A 20,866-nucleotide genomic window follows, 5' to 3' on the forward strand; every position below is an offset into this window, starting at 1 on the left:
AAGGATCACAAATGTGGCAAAACTTAATAACTAGTGAATGTAACTAAAATGTAGATGGTTGATAATTGAACTGCCTTTTCAATCTTTTTGTCATTTTGGCATTTGTCAAAAAAATGCAATTAAATATTTTAAAATAAAAAAAAATATTTTAAAATACATCTCAGTAGGTTTTTATCAGAAATTTAAAACAATAAAAACACTTGAATTAACAGACTGAAAGACATAACATATCCTAGAAATTACAAATCACATCTTCACAAAATCCTGGATTCAGGGGTAAAGAAAAGTTCTTTGAAAATCCTGACAGAAGATAAAGACAAAACAAAGGCTTGTTATCAGATAATAATATTCATCCCTATAAAATAATGGAGCAAAGTCTAGAAATTCTTTAGGAGAAAAAAATAATAATCCAAAATTTATACATAAACAAAGATACAGGAGCAGCTCATGCTGGCCCTGTATCCCCAGACCACCTGCTTCTACTGTGCCCTGATCCACAGACCCCCATAATGGCCCCAGAATGACTATTCAGTCCTGTTTGAAGATACCTCCTATGTAGATGGTTACTCCCCTCCCCTCAATGTGGCCCAGAGGTACGTGGTGGCTTGTAAGGATCCCAAGAAAAAGTGAAGTGGGCTGGCAGACTCAAGATCTCCTGCTACCCTCACAGGGGAATGCAACAAAAGATTTTGTGGCAAATAAATAATGTTTCCCTTTGAAAAAAAATAATATAAAGGCAAAAGATAAGCATATTTAAGATTCAATATAATTGGAACAAATACTTCCTGAAGAAACTACCTGAGCATAAAGGTGAACTAGCCAAGTAATAATAGAAACAATGGCAAGAGGGCTAGGGCTAAGTATTGAACTCTAATTAATGTAAAAAGCAAAGACTAACACAAGAGTGGGAATGATCATTGTACAGCATAGTATACAATTTTAATATCAACAGAATATAAATTTTAAAAATGAGTAATAGGAAGAGAAGATTAAAAAACAAAAAGATAGTACAAGTTTTCCCAAGAAACTTTTTGTAAGCCAAAATGGCATGAAGAGAAGAAACAATTACCATTAATTTATATGGAAAAAGTCTTGAGCATTCCCAGACCCAAAAAATAATCTCTATTAGGCTTTTCTGATATTTTAGGACATATTTTGTTAATGGATGCATCAAATCAATCGAGATAAAACATACATGCTCACAGACACAATTCAAGCTCTGGAAGCTTGATGCTGAGATGCTGAATGTTCTTGAGGAACAGAGCTTAGTGTGGCCACTCTTGCTGGTTAAAATGTGAGCTGCCTCTATAACAGCTTGCTGCAGAATAAATGTCAAACACTTGGTTTGCTTTTTTTCTTTATTTCATAAAAGGAGAAATCCTTTTAAGATTTCATTTGGTTAGCAAAAATAAGCACCATATAGACCTTTCATAAATGTGAAGTTGTGTAACACAAACTTTCAAAAAGTAAGGATATGAAATATGAGGGTCAAAAAATGACATGACAATTATAAATAGATATATTGGAAGATATAAAGAAAACCATAAGGAATACTATAATCAAATAAAATTGGGTAGTGGAACAGAAAGTAGGAATAGAGGATCAAAATTCAAACATTGAAATTTATCAGAATAAGCGCAAACATACTCAAAAAAATAAAGGAAACATAGACAACTAGTTACTAAAAAGATGCAGAACACATCTGCACACCAAATAATTAGTAAAAGTAGAATGAAAAAATACAAAAAATTATGATTAAACATCCGTGGCACATCATTAAATAGAAATGTCCTAAGTTTTACCATAAAAAATAATTGTTACAACTGATTATAGAGTATAATTCTTAGAAGTTATGAATTCAAGAGATTCTGCAAATCTTAGGACTTTGGAAATGTTAAAAGACAAAATCATGGGCAAAAGGCTACTCACAAATGAAAATGAAAGTAGTGAACAGAATCATTCTATCAGGGAAATAGAATTTAGATAAAAATAATGTTATAAAAAGATGGAGTATGCTTTACAATGACAAGAGTACAGTACACAAATAAGATTGATCAGTTATGATGATCTGTATAAGAAATAACATAGTATCAAAATTCATAAAGCAATATAGAGACAAAAACACATTAGATAATTTAATTCACCTCACGATTCTCGAAAGATAATAAAATAAGATCAAAAGAATGATATAAAATCAAAATAACATATTAATATGGTAGGTGTAATTATCTTGAACAGAACTTCTTTAAAATTAGAAAATACAAGTATTTTTTTTTATTTTATTTATTTATGATAGTCATACAGAGAGAGAGAGAGGCAGAGACATAGGCAGAGGGAGAAGTAGGCTCCATGCACCAGGAACCCGATGTGGGATTTGATCCCAGGTCTCGAGGATCGCGCCCTGGGCCAAAGGCAGGCGCCAAACCGCTGTGCCACCCAGGGATCCCAGAAAATACAAGTATTAACATAATAGTGAAAAACTGACTCATATTAAACCACAGGGAAAACTTTGGAAGTTCTCAAAAATAGAAATAATACAGAGCTTATGCTATAATTAGAGCTCAATAAAGCCAGCAGTTCATAACAAACAACAACAACAACAAAAATGTATACCATATCAGAATGTTTTAAAAAAAAAATCTTAAAAATTCCCTCAAGGGAATCAAGGAATAAAAACATTAATTTCATACCAGCTAGAAAATAAGAAAAACAAACATATTAAATAGCAGAACCTATAGGAAACAGCTAATAAATATGTATGGTGATGAAATTTTAATAAAAATTAACTTAAAGTGGGGTATTAATCTGCTTGCATCCATGGAAAGATCATATAGGCAGAAAGTCAATAAGGCTACAGTGTCTTTTAATGACACATTAAACAGATAACATAACATTCCATCCAAAAACAATACACATTCTTTTGAAGTGCACATGAAACATTTTCCAGAATAGATCACATTAGGCCACAAAACAAGCCTTATTAATTTAGGAAGATTGAATTATGCTATGTATCTTTTTCAACCACAGTAGTCTGAATCACAAGGAACAAACTGGAAAAATACAAATATATGGTGGATCCATAAAGCAATCAAAGATATTTAAAAAGAATAAGATAGAGACAAATGAAAATGCAAACAGAATGGTTCAAAGTTTTGGGGACACAAGAAAAGCAGTTTTAAGAGGCAAATATATAGTGATACAGACCTACTTCAAGAAACAAAAAAAAGTTTGAGTACATAATCTAATCCTACACTACATGATGAAAAGAAGAACAAACAAAACCCAAGGCGAGTGGGAAAAAGAGAATAGTACAGATCAGACCTGAAGCAAATGACCTAGAGATAAAACAAAACAAGAGCTGGTTCTTTGAAAAGATAAAGAGAATAAACTCTTGAATAAACTCTTCCTCCATAAAGGATAAAAGAGAAAAGACCCAAATAAAATTTCAAAAAATGAGAGAGAAGCAACACTTGATATCACAGAAATACAAAGGATTATGAGAGAATACTACAAAGAATTACATTCCAAGAAGTTGGAAAACCTAGAAGAAAGGTGTAAATTCCTAGAAATATACAGTCTTTCAAAACTGAATGGAGAATAATTAGAAAATCTGAACAGACCAATTACTAGTAATGATATTTTAAAAAACTACCAAGGATCAGACAGACTCACAGGTGAATTCTACCAAACATTGAAACAAGAATTAATACCTATTCTCCTCAAGAAGAGGAATATAGAATACTATTCCAAATAATAGGAGAAGAAGGGAAGCTTCCAAAGTCGTTCTATGAGGCCAGCATTATCCTGATAAACAAAATCTGACAGAAACACCACAAAAGAGAAAACTATAGGTCAATATCAACAATAAACATAAATACAAAAGTCCTCAGTAAAATATTAACAAACTGCATTCAATATTCCAATAAAAGATCATACACCATGATTAAGTGAGATTCATTCCCAGGATGCAAGGAGGGTTCAGTATTTGTAAACCAATCAATGTGACACTGCAAAAGATTAAAAAGTTAAGGATAAAAATCCTACAATCATCTCAATAGATGCAGAAAAAGCATTTGACTAAATTCAACATCCATCTATGATAAAAAAATAAGACCTCTTATCAAAGTGGATTTAAAGGGAACATATTTCAACAAAATAAAAGCCATATATGAAAAACACACAACTATCATTATACTTGATGGTGAAAAATGAAGAGATTTTCTTCTAAGGTCAGAAATAAGACAAGGATGTCTACTCTTGCCACTTTTACTCAACATAGTACTGGAAAGTCCTAGCTACAGCAATCAGACCAAAAAAAAAAAAAAAAAAAAAAGAAAAGAAATAAGTAGCCTCCATATTGGTAAGGAAAAAGTTAAAATGTCACTATTTGCAGATGACATACTATACATAGAAAATCCTAAAGACTCCACTAAACAAACAAACAAAACAACTACTAGAAGTAATAAATGAATTCAGTAAAGTTGTAGGACACAATATCAATACCCAGAAATCAGTAACATGTCTATACACTAACAACAGAGTAGCAGAAAGAGAAATTAAGAAAACAATCCAATTTACAATTTTACCAAAAAGAATAAAATATCTGGAACAAATTCAAGCAAGAAGATGAAAGACCTGCACTCTGAAAACTTTATGAAACACTGATGAAAGAAATTGAGGATGATACAAACAAATGAAAAGACAGTCCATGCTCATGGATTGAAATAATTAATATTGTTAAAATGTCCATACTACCCAAAGCAATCTACAGATTCTATGCAATCCCTATCAAAATACTATAAATTTTTCACAAAAGTAAAACAACTGGTCCATTTGTATTGAACCACAAAAGACCTCAAATAGCTGAAGCAACCATATGAAAGAAGAACAAAACTGGAAGTATCACAATTTTAGATTTCAAGATATATTACAAAGTAATAAAAAAAAAGTATGGTATTGGCAAAACAGTATGGTATTGGAAAAAAAAAACACACAAAACAAGAACAACCAAAAGTAAATATATTCCATAGATCAATGGAATAAAATAGAGAGCCCAGAAATAAATCTATGCTTATATCATCATTAATCTATGATGAAGGAGGCAAGAATATACAATGGAGAAAAACAGTATCCTCAATAAATGGTGTAGGAATGCTACTGTAAAAGAATAAAATTGGGCCACTTTCTAACATCATACACAAAAATAAATTTGTAATGGATTAAAGACCTAAATGTGAGACTTGAAACTATATCAAGTCTAGAAGAGAACATAGGCAATAATTTCTCTGACACTGAACATAGCAATGTTTTTCTAGACTTATCTCCTAAGGCAAGGGAAGCAAAAGCAAAAATAAATTATTGGAACCATATCAAAATAAAAAGCTTTTGCAAGTGATGGAAACCAACAACAAAATAAAAGGCAAACTACTGAATATAAGATATTTGTAAATGATATTTCCTATAAGGGTTATCAAAAATATATAACAAGCTCATATAACTCAATACCAAAAAGAAACCTGATTAAAAAATGGGCATAGGACCCGAATACATTTTTCCAAAGAAGACATACAGATGGCAAATAGGCACTAATAATCCGGGAAATGCAAATCAAATCACAATAAGATACTACCTTACACCTGTGAGCATGGCTATAAACAAAAAGAAAGAAATAACAAGTGTTGGTGAAAACAAGGAGAAAAAGGAAAGAACACTAATACACTGTTGGTGGGAATGTCAATTGGTATAGCCACTGTGGAAAACAGTATGGAAGTTCCTCAAAATATTAAAAATAGAAATACTATCTGAATCAATAATTCTATTAGATATTTACCCAAACAAAAGGAAAACAATAATTCAAAAAGATATATGCACCCATATGTCTACTGCAGCATTATTTACAATAGCCAAGATATGGAAGGAATTTATGTCCATTAATATGTTAATGTATATGCACAGACAGGAATATTACACAGCTATAAAAAAGGACAAGGTTGGGCAGCCCTGGTGGTGCAGTGGTTTGGCGCTGCCTGCAGCCTGGGGTGTGATCCTGGGGACCCAGGATCCAGTCCCACATCGGGCTCCCTGCATGGAGCCTGCTTCTCCCTATGCCTGTGTCTCTGCCTCTCTCTCTCTCTGTGTCTATGAATAAATAAATAAAAATCTTAAAAAAAAAAAAAAAGAAGGACAAGGTTGTGCCATTTGAGACAACATGGATGGACCTAGAGTACATTATGCTAAGTAAAATAAGTCACACTGGGAAAGACAAATACCATACAATTTCATTCAATATCGAATCTAAAAAAAACCCCACAAATGAATAAATAAAAACCAGAATCAGATCTATAAATACAAAAAAAAAACCTGATAGTTGACAGAAGGGACGTGGGTAGGAGAATAAGCAAAAGGGTGAAGGGAAGCAGGAGATGCAGGCTCCCAGTATGGAATAAGTAAGTCATGGGAGTAAAAGGCACACACAGCATAAAGAATATATAGTCAGTGATATTGTAATAGCATTGTATGGTGACACATATACTTGTGGTGAGCACAGCATAGCATATAAACTTGCTGGAAAAAAAAAAACAACTTGTTGAATAACCATGTTGTACACCTGAAACTAACATGACATTTTGTGTCAACTATACTAAAATAAAAAAATATTTAAGCATTTATTATATAAAGTCTTATGAATCTAATTTTATGTTACAAATAGAAAAAAAAATCTCATGTAAACAGAAAAAAATTAACACAGAATTAGAAAACAGAAAATCAATATCATTTTGGTCTTTAGAAGCCTTAATAATTCAGACCTCTCAACAGACTTACTATTGGTGTTTTGGGCAAGAGGTCATTTGTTCTATGAGGTTTTGTGATGCTAAATGAAGAACATTTAGAATTACTGGCAGTAAGAAGAAAATATCACCTCCAATAGTTATTGTGACAAGAAGTCCTACAAATTTTCAAAGCCTTCTGAGGGAGGGAGTTCTTCAGTTGAGAACATTAAGATAAATGTTTTGATAGAATAATGAAGATCAAAGACCGAAAGCTAATGTATTAACAAAATAAACATAAATTTAAGGAAATAATCAGAGACACAGAAACCAAGATAAGAAAAATTAATCCATGTGTTAGTTTGAGTTTACCCAGGAGATCCTCAGAGAAGGTTTCTAGTGCAAGTAGTTTATTTGAGAGGTTCACAGCATTAGTAGCATAGAGAAAAAGCAAAGAGAAAACATTCTATAAAGAACTGTCATTCAGACAGCTATCAGTGTGGGGTGGTAGCTATAGCTTAATCTGGGAAAGAGTTTAAAGCCCAAGCTTCAGATTTACTTCACACATGGGGTGAGGGAACTGAAATATATACACTCTGACACCTGTCAATCATTGTTTAAATGGTGCTCCCAGCAGCTATTAATTTCTAGGCATTTCTAGGCTGCATTACACAGCTTAGACAAAGCTTAATGCAAAGAGATGCAAATAATGACTAGAGAAGTCTTGAGGAATAGAGGCAGGGTACTGATTGGCTGTACAATAGACTATTTTGCTCAAATCTGCATAAGAATATGAATAAAATGGATTATTTTCAGGAAAAATATAAAATTATTAACGCTGAACACCCAAAATAAAATCTAAACAGACCACTTGCCAGAGAGAAGGAAAAAAACAGCCAAGCAATTTACTATCCCCATTACCAACTCCTTAAAAACAAAACAAGAAAAACAGACTTACATTTCAAAAGGAAAATTTAACCAAATCTTTAAGGAACCAATCTTTAATTTAAGCAATCTTTAAATTGGTTAGTAATTTAACCAATCTTTCTTTAAGGAACAGATAACACCAACATGATTTATAAAGAATACAGAAGATGGGGCAGCCCAGTGGCTCAGCAGTTTAGCACCGCCTACAGCCCAGGGTGTGATCCTGGAGATCCGGGATCGAGTCCCACGTCGGGCTCCCTACATGGAGCCTGCTTCTCCCTCTGTCTGTGTCTCTGCCTCTCTCTCTCTCTCTCTCTCTGCCTCTCATGAATAAATAAGATCTTCAAAAAAAAAAAAAAAGACTACAGAAGAAAAGTATGGAAAGCTTCCTAGTAAAGCAAAAGAAGGTATCAGTGAATGAAGATAGATACTGGTGCTCTGGTAGCTTCCTGGATTCAGTTTCCTAAACATGACAATCTCCCTAAATAACCTATAAATTTAACTTTATAATAATTTAATCGCAATTAAAAAATATAGCACATTAATTATCAGAAAAACTAGATAAAAGTAAAAGAAAAATAATACAGAAAATTTAAAGGCACTCATAGCCAGGAAAAATATGTAGAGAAAATGATTTGTGACTGTCATAATATTGAAACATCTTATAATTAAAATTGATTGGTATTAGTAGACTAGGCAGACAGAGAAAGAAATGGGAACACCTAGAAATATACAATCATGCACTCACATATATTAATATACAAATACAATTATATACATATATATAAGCACATGTATACATAGCATATACATACCTATAAGGACATAATCATGCATGTATAAATAATTACAAATGTGTACTGGCAAATGTTTAACAACCAGTTCAGAGAGGAGGAAAAAATGTCTCGATTTGTGACATTTTTATGTAAGTAAAAATGTGACAATTTTTATGTAAGTAAAAATGTGACAATTTTTATGTAAGTAAAAATGTGACAATTTTTATGTAAGTAAAAATTCCCACCATGGCAAATTCCAAGCTATAAATATGATGTTACCGAACATAGAACTGGAAAGAGATGTGTAGTAGCACATTATAATTCCTATCTTCTATTGATGTAAATAACCTCAAAAGCATTAATAATAGTAAAATAATTAGAAAGAGATGAATTTTTAATATTTATTATTTTCATTTTTACTTATTTTTTAGTTACTTGTTAAACTTTAGGCCAATATAATTTATTTTTAATAATGACTTTGTTTATAAATTGGCTTTATAAATCTTAGAAATTTAATAATTTGCTTTTGGGAACCAATACAAACCATGTTCAGCATATCACCACATACACAGAAATTTAGGATGGGATGATTCTGAGGATAAAATGAGCTATTATACAGATAATGTTAAGGGTAGGCCTGGCCCATAGTAAATTTCTTATGTTCTAGCTTTTACATTAGTATTTGGTGTACAGTAAAGACGGCATCTCAAATTACTAGAAAAATAGATTATTCAATATATGGTTCTGAGATAATTGACTACTCATCTGAAAAATAGTAAGCTTGATTTCTATTTCAAGGTAATACCAAAAAAAGCCTAAATGATTAAAAATTTAAATATACAAACAAACATAAAAGTATTAGAAAAACATAACAGCTTTTTTTACTGTGTCTTTGAGATGTGGAAGAAATTTGAAAGTACTATCTCTCCAGAAGCCATAAAAGGAAACGCTGATCAAATTCATTTACATTAAAATCTAAATTTTGTGAATAAATCATTTACAAAGAAATAAAACAAATTATAAAAATATTTCCAATTCATTGCAAAGAGGTTAATTTTCTTAATATATAAAGAGATTTCTTTAGTATATATGCTGCTGAAGTAAGCACTAAAGTGATTTTTTTTAATTCAGTAGGTAAAAGTCCAACAAACCATTAAAAAAAAGGGCAGATGAAGCAGTTCAAATTCACATTATAACAATGATATACTATTCATAATCTACCCAACTGGAAAACAACAAAATGCCTTATTACTCAATGTTGGTGAGATGACCAGAAAATGAGTATTCTTATAAATTGTTGGTAGAGTATAAATTGGTATTCTTTATACAATGCAATTTGACAACATTCAACCAAATTTTAAAAAAGAAAAAGATGCATGCAGTTTGACCTAGCAAATGTAATTCGATTAGATTATCCTATAGATACCTTGTTATAATATATAATTTATAAGATATAAAATTTATGTAAGAATAAAATGAATGTCCTTTGCACGCTGTTGATCATAGCAGAAGATTAGAATCACATAATGGAATTCTATGTATTTCCTAAGAATGAAGCACCTTCCCATATAATTATACAGAAAGATCGATAAGATTTATTGCTCAATATAATCAATTGAAGTTCCAGATAGTATACATGACTCGCTACTATTCATATACATATACATGTTCATATATATATAAATATGTTTATATATATAAAAATTTTAAATAAATTAAATGAAAGAAATCTGGGTGTTATTCCAGGTATTTTCAGAAGTATTTGTATCTTGCTTCATAAATGCAATTTACCTTGAGAAAAACATCTTACTTGAAAATTCAGCATTGCTTATCCCCTTTATGAGTAGGAATTTCTTATTATTATTGTTGACCAAATACAATGGTGGTGGTGTCCTAATGTTCAGAAGGCATAATTTGGTTTGGGGACAGTTCAACTTTTCTCTTCAGAATTCTCTGTGCAACTATTATGAGTGGAACTGGTTTAAATTAAATATTACTGAGAGGCAAAGAGAGACTTGATGGTCTCCACAAGTATTCTTACTGTGTAAACTTATATTTTGTAGCATAGATTATATACTTAGAAGTTTAAATTCACAGGAAAATAAATTATTTCAAAACTCTATCACTACTGGTGAATGAGAAGGAACCCACATCTGGTGAATTGATCAAATGTAAATTGCAAGCCTAATAAGCCCATTTCTATTTCAATCATCATGTAAAAATAAATAAGTAAATCACATCATGTAACTAAGAGATACACCATCACAGTAAAACCCCCAACCCCACACACCCAGATATAAAATCTACAGTTCTTTCCATTTAGTAACCAAGCAGCTAGATTTAGAGCTAACATAATTCCCAGGTATGGAGAAAAATTCTCAAAGGTAGTTATTATTATTAATTATATTAATAACACTATTTGATTCTCTTCATATGCTCATTTTTCTTTATTCTCATAAATGAATTTTTAAAAACCATCTGATTTTCTCGGGCACCATTCTATCAAAACGATACATTACTTTGTGGAGTTAATGAAAAGCAACAGTTCCAACAGATGAATAGGGAATGTCCAACAAATCGGAATGGACAAGCTGGTTTAAGCAAAAATAAGAATTGTCCCAATCTTATTTTTATCCTGGTGAATCTTAATTAGACTTATGGAAAGCTGCATTACTGTTAATAAGGATTAATGTCATAGTGATAAGCACAGCATACAAATCAATAAATGCCGCCGTATCAATATATGAACAGAGACACAAATAGCCATTTCAGTTCCTAACAGTGAACTCATTATAAAGTTAAATATTTGCTATGCTAAGGATTTGAAATACCTTGAGAAGGAGGGAGATTCAGACTTGTACTAAAGGGCAGTACAGTGAAACTTCACAGAAAAATGTAACCCTTAAATGATTTACAAACTTGCCCAGAGGGTTATTTTGCAACTCTGACACACTTTGGAATCTTGTGCTTAGGTATTTTGGGAGTAGAATGATGATTAGTCAATCAAGCTAACGAGTTTTTATTAAGTATTACTACAGATTGGCTACTGAGTTATTTTCCTCTCTGAGAGAGTAGAATAGTCATTTGAACTTCTAGTATTGTTAAAAAGAAAAACATAAAACAATTTATAAAGTGACATGTATCATTTAGGGTTAATTTTAGATTCAAGGAAAAAGAAATGAAAAAGCGTGGCTTAAACAAGAGAGATATTTCTTTTAAAAAGAAAGTAATCTGGGGGACTAGGAGTTCCCTGTAGTAGAAGGAATCCAGGAGCTTTCTAGATCTCTGCTCAGTCATCCCTTTGATTTGGTCTCCAACTTCATGGTTCTGGAAGAGTCCTGTTCCTGGTAGTAGACAGTGGGAGGAAGTGGATGGGTGTGTCTCTTCACTTTATGGAATTTCCTTGAAGTTACATACACTACTTCTCCTCAAACCTCATTGAAAAATACATAGTCACATGGTCAGATAAAACTGCAAAGAGATTGGAAATGTAATCTTCACCTGGTCAACAATGTAAATAAATAAAAATTGAAGACTGTATTACTAAGGAACATGAGAATGCCTATCAGTAAAAAGCAGCTTTATGTATATTTCATCAGTTTTTCCACTAACATCCTTTTTTTCTTTTTTTGGTTACAGGATCCAGTGTAGAATATCACATAGCATTTAATTATCATGTTTCTTCAATCTCCTTGAATCGGTGACAGTTTCTTTGTATTTCCCTATTTGTCATGAATTTGAATACTTACAAAGAATACTTACTGGTCATGTTATTTTGTAGAATGTCCTTACATTTGGCTTTGTCTGATGTTTTATCTTGATTAGATTGGGGCTATGGATTTTTGTGAAATATATCTGAGAAGTGAAGAGCCTTTCTAACTGCATCATATCTGGAAATATATATAAAAATGCCTTTTTCCTGGTGATTTTACTCTTGATCACTTGGTTTTGGTGGCATCTGCTAGATTGCTCCATTATAACATTACTAATTTTTCTTTCCATACTCTATTCTTTGCAAATGAGACGCTAAGTCCAGCTCACAGCACAAGACAGAGAACTAAATTAAGCTCCAGGTTCTGAAGGGAGGAATATCAAATAATTTGTGAACACAGGTAAACTACCTCAGTTATTAATACACATTATAGGAAATTACTTTAAAGATATGCAAATTTCCTAACTCCCCTTCAAGTTACACTTACAAATTTTAGCTTTAATCAGTGGATCTTGCCTGAAGTAATTATTACTGTGATGTTCTAATGATATTTTCTATTTCTCTCATTCCTTATACATTTATTTATTGAAATTCTTCTTGGAGGAAGGTTGTCACATAATAATTATTATTTATTCAATTATTATTCAATCATCAATTTATATAAGTATATGTTGATGTATATTTGTTATCATCCAGTGCTTTATTTATGTTGTTCAAATTATTGTTGCTTTAGCCATTAGAAGTTCTTTCTGTTTCAGAATGACATATAAGTGGAATTACACAATATATAGTCTTTTGATTCTGGCTTCATTCACTGTGAAAAATGCATTTATGATTTATGTGTTTCTGTATGAATCAATAATTTGTTCTGTTTTATTGCTGAGTAACATTCTACTAAATGGATGTACCAATTTGAATACTCATTCATCTGTTCATCTGAATAGAGAAAGTTTCCTTCTCCGATTTTCTGGAATAGATTATTTAGAATTGGTATTATTTCACCCTCAAATATTTGAAAGAACTTCATCACTGAATCTATCTGGATCTTTTAATGTATTTTTTAATATTTTTAGCTGCAAATTCAATTTTGTAAATAGACATAGAGAATATAAGGTTAGTTATCTCTTCTTGAGAGAGATTTCATAGTTTGCCTTTCAAAAAAGTAGCTCATGTGATCTAAATTGTCAAATTATGTTTATAATATTGGGGCACTATTCTCTCATTATCCTTTAATGTTTGTGGGATCAGGAATGCTGTTCTCTCTTTATTTGTTAATATTGGTAATCCATGTCTAGTCTCATTTTGTCCTGATCAACCCAGCAATAGATGTCTCAATTTTGATTATCTTAAAACAACACAAGTTTTGGGGTGTCATACATTTTCTTTATTGACTTTCTCCTATCCGTTTTATTGGTTTCTGTTTCATTTTGTCTTCTCCCTTCTTTCTTTCTACTTCCTTTGTTTATCTTGTCCTACATTCTCTAGTCTCTTAAGGTGGAAGTATAAACTACTGATTTTAGATATTTTTTTTTTCTAAAATAATTCAATTTTCACAACAGCTTACAATTGCTGTCATATACTTGATGTTAGTATTTTTATCATTACTGTTTTTAGTATTTTATCATTCTAATATCTCGTTTCTTTTTATTTTGCTAAATCAGCTATAAATCTTACTACTGTAATATTTATGGTTGATGCTCCATTTCCATTTAGTATTTTCTTTTTGTGTTTGGATTATGGCAATTTTATTATATATGTTCATTCTATTTATTTCTCTTGAGGTTTGTAGTACTTACTTAATTCATGGTTGGAAGTTGTTTTCACTTTCAAGAATTCTCAGACATTTTGTCTTCAAATGTTGCTTCTGCTTTCTCTCCTTTCTTTTCATACTGAAATTGAGTATATGCTATACCTTTACATTGTATATCTTATGCAGTATTACAATGTTTTTATTTATTTATTTCATTTCTGTGCTTTATTTTGGATATGTATAGCTCATCTATCATCCACTTCACCAATTCTCTCTTCTGTTGCATCTAATTTCTCACTTACCCCATCATTTAGTTCCCATTTTTAGTTACTTGTGTTTTTTAAGATACTTACTTTGATCTTTTTTTGTCCTAATTTCTCTGAAAAATTCTTAGTCTATGATTCTGTGTTCTTGCACATAGTAAGCATGATTAAAGTCATATATAACAATCCCATTATTTAAATTACTACATTTCTCTCTATTGTCTTTTATTTCTTCTAGCTTTAGATATTGTTCCACCTCCTCAAACACTTGATTATTTATGAAAAAAAAAGGGATAATTTCAAGAATCAGATAACATCTTCCTCTAGACATCTCAAAACATTTGTATTTCTTATTTTTTTAATCTTATAGATAGCTAGCAATGCTGGTCAATGTGAATTAAATCAAAGATATTTTTTCTAATCTGGATTCCAATTCCTGAAAGAGATTATATCTGTTCTATATTCATTCTTACCACATAGACCCACAGACCCACCCCTCACTCCACAGTGCCCCAAACTCTAGTTTTGGACCCCAGTCCCTTTAACTCATCAAGTTTCTGTTCAGTCTCTCAGACTTTCAGTTTCCTATGTTTAGTATTGGTCAAAACCTTAAGAAGTAATAGCTTCAAACACTTGTTTCTCCTTGCTAGATTTTCTTTGTCTCCTAGATCTTGGCACTGTAAATTTTCACTATTTTGACAGTTTCCCTGTGTCTTTAAATGTATGTCTAAAAAAATATTTTGTCTAGCTTTTATAGCCGTTAGTGAAAACACTGATCCAAATTATTTAACCCACCATTATTAGAAGCAGAATTTTACATATAGAAAGGTACAAATATATAACATTATTTTTCTTCCTAAGAAAAATTAAGTTTATCCTTTATCATACAAGGTAATAGTCCACATATATCTCAACCCCACCCCTTTTCTCCCACTCCAATCTCATGTTAATATCACATGGGATTTTAGTTACAGAATTTTATGAAAAAAAATAACCCTAAAATTTCTACTTTTATTAAAAATAAATTATACTCATTTTTTTAACCATTGTTTTCTGTAGCTTGTTTTTCCCTTATAGTTTTCCTTTCTAGAATCTAACATTAGTAATTCTTAGAATTAGAGAACTCAAGACAGGGAAAATCTGTCAATTTTTATCTTCCTTTAAGTAATTTTGTTGTATCCTTATACTTGATCAAATAACTTAGGGGAATGTGTCTACATTTAAAGTTTTTCTTTTAACACTTGAACTATAGATACAGTTATATTTATATATATTTACATATATTTTATATTATGTATTTTTGCATGTACTTTATATAAGTATTTTTATTTCCTCTTTGATTTTCTCTTTTCCATTTTATTGGTTTCTATTTTTTTATTTTCTTCTTTGACTTTGAGGTTTTAAAATATGATTTGGCTATCAGTGGCTTTTTTATTTTTTAATCTTTAATTTTTAAAAAATGTTTAAAAATATTTTATTATGTATTTGACACAGAGAGAGAGAGAAAGAGCAAGTGCACACAAACAGGGGAAGTGGCAGGCAGAGGGAGAAGGGGAGGGCAGGGAGCCTGATGTGGGGCTCATTCCCAGGAACCACCACTGACTGAGCCACCCAGGTACCCACTGGTTTTTGTTTGTTTGTTTGTTTTTTATCACATGTCACTTGGAAGTCCCTGTCAATTAGGCTACTCCTATCTTGATGCATTTCTTGCCAGTTTTCAGTTATTTCTTTCTTTCTTTTTTTTTTTTAAGATTTCATTTATTTAATCATGATAGATCCACGGAGAGAGTGGGAGAGAGGCACAGGCACAGGCAGAGGGAAAAACAGGCTCCATGTTGGGAGCCCGACACAGGACTCGATCCTGGGTCTCCAGGATCTGGCCCTGGGCTGAAGGCGGCGCTAAACCGCTGAGCCACCAGGCTGCCCTATTTCTTTCTTTTCTTATGGATATGTATTAATATTGGCATTGAAATGTATATCCTTAACTTTTTTCATATTTTTTTATCTCTCTATTCCTACTTGATTCATTATGTGGTATCCTTTCATCTTGGCTACTGTAACTTGAGATTTTCCTTGTTTTATTTGCTATTCCTATTCCATCAGCTTAATAAAAACATGGAAGTTTAGTGGTTGTGTCCTTCTACCCACATATTCAGGGTTTTGATGTTGATGTTTATACCAACTATAGTATCTTTTAATTATAAGGTATCAAAGTGGTTATTTTTAAATTACTTTGCTCTTAATTTATATATGTTCTTCCCTTTCTTATCACCCTGTGTATCTATCACTTCTCATGCTTAGTTTTACTCATTTTATTTTATTTTTTTTTAAGATTTTATTTATTTATTCCTGAGAGACACAGATTGAGAGGCAGAGATATAGGCAGAGGGAGAAGCACCCTGCAGGGAGCCTGATGTGGGACTTGATCCTAGGACCCCAGAATCATGACCTGAGCCAAAGGCAGACACTCAACCACTGAGCCACTCAGGCAACCCTAATTTTACTCATTTTACTTGGGTACAGTTTTTTCTCATAATTTTCTCTTTCTATTTATCAGTTGTTTTTAGATATCTTTTGGTTCCTCTTTGTGAGCTTATGCATGCACTAAAGCAAACCTTTAAGAATATCAGTTTCCTCTTATGAAGTCTGCCCGGACCATGGAATAAAATCCACTGGCAGGACAAGTGGTCCTAGCTGAGTTCAAGAATATTGTGGAAAGGACTGAATATTATCATATGGATGCCTGCACTGGTGGTTCTTTAAGATCGTCTGCTTTTCCTACTAGAGAATCTCATCACATAAGGCCTGGTTCCAATGCTGTATCCCTAGCTTCTGCCAGACATCATGAAATATTGTTAAAACTGCTTTTCTTTCGTGGATAAACAATACTTTGATCTGCTTTAACCTGACTGCAACCACTATAGTATCTCCACTTATATTAGCAGACTATTAGGCCTCTCGTATTGAAGGCCCCTTTATCTTTTCAAGCATATAAGGAAAACTTATAGCATGGATTTAGTATTTTATCTTACAACTGACTCATGAATCTATGGTGTTCTCTTATGCATAGCTTTATTAATTCCCACTAATTTCTAATCATATTGCATACTAAATCCTGCACCTTATTGTTAATTATAAAATTGTGCCATTAGGCTTATTCATAGTTTTATATGGTAAATATTTGTAAAATGCTTGTCTGGTATTCAGTTTAGGGGCTGTACTCTAATTAACCTGACAAATTCTTAATATACTAGTTGACAATTTCATCTTCCAGAAAGGCAAGGAACTGATAAGAAAATTATGGCTCTAGCCCTAATTATGCATAGTATGGAAGAATAAGTTGGGTGAAAGGGAAATGATATGGACCTTGGGAAAAAGTGATCAAGATACCTAAGAGCATTGATAGCCAGGGAGGAAATACAGATTTTATGTTAGACTGACAAAGGCAAATTGCAACTGTTCACATAAATGGTAGGTAGCTTAACATATCTTTAATTTAAAAACAAAACAAAACTGAATAGGTAACAAAATTCTCATGGGTAGATTTACAATTATTCTTAATAGTACAGAAGACCCCTTTTTAAAATGATACTGGCAAGAAGAATGAATTGGGAGTACCTATGAGGATAATGAAGTTCTACTGGCAAAACATTAAGGTTTTTTTTTTTTAAGATTTTATTTATTTATTTATTCATGAGAGATACAGAGGGAGACAGAGAGAGGCAGAGACACAGGCAGAGGGAGAAGCACGCTCCATGGAGGGAGCCTGATGTGGGACCCAATCCCAGGTCTCCAGGATCATACCCTGGGCTGAAGGCGGCACTAAACCACTGAGCCACCAGGACTGCCCAACATTAAGGTTTTCAAAGAACACATGCTCCACACAGCAAGAAGAAAAGCAACAAGATAATTTTATGGGAAGGTAACATGTATCTGTCTGATATATGCAGATATGTGTCTGGATTTTGTCTTAAATGTATATTCAATGATGTTGAGAAAGATAAGCTCAAAATAGAGTTTGGGTTAAAAATTCTTGGATCTCCAAAATTTGATCCTAGCTATATGTTCAAAGCTTGAACTTTTTAAAAAATGATAAGCAATTTAAAAAAAGCTGATTAGAAATAAAAAATAAACTATTGCATAAGGGTGAGATAATTTCATTGTCTCTTTTCTAAATATAATTTTAAAATCACTTTGTAAGGCATATCTGCCTAAACTTTATCTTATTTTGATGTCTATGCTTGTTTGTGCCTTTTATTTTTTATCTGAATTGGATTTTATTTTCGATCCAGTGTATTTATTTGAAAGAAGATCAATTAGTATCTACCTCTAGGTAGATACTAATTTACATTTGATTATTCACAATTCATGTGTTTTGGTTAAATTTTTCTTTTGAAATTTCCTTTTATGGGAAGGCTCAGTGCTGAGAGCTACTGTGACCACTTACAGAACACAGATGCTTTTCTTCTGTTGATAGCTTTATACTAACAGAGTTTTGAGGCTCATCTATGATTCCTTTTAGCATTGCCTCTTACTTTCCATTTTCACTTTCTTCTAATACAATGAATGCCAAGATTTTTAAGAAGTTGAGTGTTTACAAATGTTTTTCTAGCATCATCAAATTCTATTTGGTTACATACTTGAGCACTCACAATGTGGCACCAAAAACAAAATAGATGTATTTGGCTTTTCAGTGTATTAGAGAAAGAGAAATGTGCAGAAGCCTATTCTACAACTTTTGTTGACTGAGTTCTCACTATTTAGGATTTACTGTAAGGAGATGGATGCTTTGTCATTTGTTGGTGATCTGGCTAGAGCTTATTTGAAATGTCTCTCTGAGCAGAATCTTTTATCTACTCTTCCACATTATGGATCCTGGGAAAGGCAAACTGAAGAAAAGGTCTATTTCATTAATGATTCCTGCTTATATACTATGAAATAAAGTCTCCTTTGATGTCATCTTTTGCCAATTTTTTTCTGGAAACTTCTATAAGTCAAGGATTTAAAGAGGCAAGTTAGGCTTCATGCATGACAAGATTCTTTCTCTCTTGCCTGATTAAAATGAGAGAAAGAGAGAACCCTGAGAGTATTTTTAATACATTTTCCCCTGACACTGCATAAATCTAGGAACATTTATATGCTAATCAAATCAAAATAGGAATTATTAGTGACTGGAGAGCCCCAACATGGCTGTTATTTTCCCATCAACATATGATAACAGCTCTGACGCTGAATTAAGGAGCTGAATATTATATAAGCCCCAAAAGGTTATAGTACATGACAGGTTTAAGCAATATTAAAACCAAGAAACACTGCCCCACCTATTACATATTTATTCGGTATTACAAATTGTAAATATTTAAAAATACACAAAGATACAGTGTGAGTAAATTCTTAATGTTTAATGAAATTATTCATGATATACAAAGAGTCAAATAACTCAACAAATACCATGAAGGTTAATGCATGCGAATGAATCTGAAGAGTCCAGCAATGAGACTAACACACTTTGTCCTTTCCTAAGATGATCATAAAATGGAATTAAAGTAACCTGATTTTCATGGTTAAGGATATCTCTGGGGATAAAAGGAAGCAACTTTCACTGAAGACCTACTAGCAGCTAATCAAGATCCAATGTCAGGTCTCCATCTCATGGGCTGGAATCCATTGATTCTTTGTATTATTCACATTTTAATACCTTTTAAAGAGAGGAACATGGTACCTTTTAAAAATCAATACATTTAGCTTGTCTTTTGGTAATTTATCATTTATCACCACTTAAGAGGTCAGTTGCTAGTTGGGAAGATCTATCATATACTCTCAGATGAGCTAATAGATGAGAAATTCAAGAAAAAGCCAACAAAAAGAGCTGGTGTAATGGGCCCAGTGGGGACATTTTTATTTTGATTTCCAAGGTTTCTAGTGTTCTTATTGATAATGATCACAAATCATAGTGCAGCAAGTCTAAATTTACACTTCTCATTTTTAATGCTGCAATGCCCACACAAGAAAAACCTTGTCTGCAGTGAATGGGTAAGAATTTTCTTGGCACACTTAATTTGCATCTACATTCAAAATGCCATTTTCAAGTTCCTATCCAAAGTAGCAATAGCAAAATTGCTCTAATGTTTACAGAGCCTTAAGGAACCGAGGCAGACAAGACAATTGTGAGTAAGGTTTCAGCTAATGTCTTGTGAAAAGTCCAATATTTATAACACAAGAAGAAAATTACTGGAAAAAAGTATTTGTTAATAATGGAATGTTAAACTATCTCCAGAGAGCTTAATTGCTAGTTTCATCTTTCTTTTCAATATTTAATCAATCTGTCCATGAATTCATGGAATATATATATATATAAAATCAGAATACTAATTTTTTAATTAAAAACTAATATTTATGTAAAATTCCACTTTCTAAATGCAAAACAGTTACATTGGAGTTGCATGTTTTTCTGTATTTTCTAAGAAGATGCATCCCATATTATTCAGTTAGGTATGTTGTTTTCAATGTAATAAAATCAATATATTTTCTCTTAAAAGAAATATTATTGATTAGCAAAAGTCTCACTTAATTGGAGAATAAGTTTAATTTCTTAATGCTAATCAGATAGGAATTTCTTAGGTTTCACCAAATGGGTTTTTATGAATCTTTTGAGACACACTTTTCTTATT

The 20,866-nt window shown here is 31.9% G+C and overlaps 1 long non-coding RNA gene across 4 annotated transcripts in view; it reads right to left on the minus strand.

The window, feature by feature from the left end:
* LOC140635180 (uncharacterized) overlaps positions 1-20,866 on the minus strand; it is a 315,137-nt gene that overhangs the window by 143,113 nt on the left and 151,158 nt on the right. Inside the window, exons 3-4 of one of the 4 annotated variants that reach the window (XR_012032523.1) lie at positions 13,979-14,071; positions 9,620-11,904 (exon numbers count right to left, since the gene is read on the minus strand). The exons of 1 other annotated variant lie outside the window; for it this stretch is intronic. This is a non-coding gene — a long non-coding RNA (uncharacterized lncRNA). Of the gene's footprint in view, positions 1-9,619; positions 11,972-13,978; positions 14,072-20,866 lie in introns of those variants that run through there. 2 more of the 4 variants (XR_012032521.1, XR_012032522.1) reach the window with 2 other exon arrangements.

This window comes from Canis lupus, chromosome 6 (genome assembly GCF_048164855.1).
Source record: "Canis lupus baileyi chromosome 6, mCanLup2.hap1, whole genome shotgun sequence".
Lineage (NCBI taxonomy): Eukaryota > Metazoa > Chordata > Mammalia > Carnivora > Canidae > Canis > Canis lupus.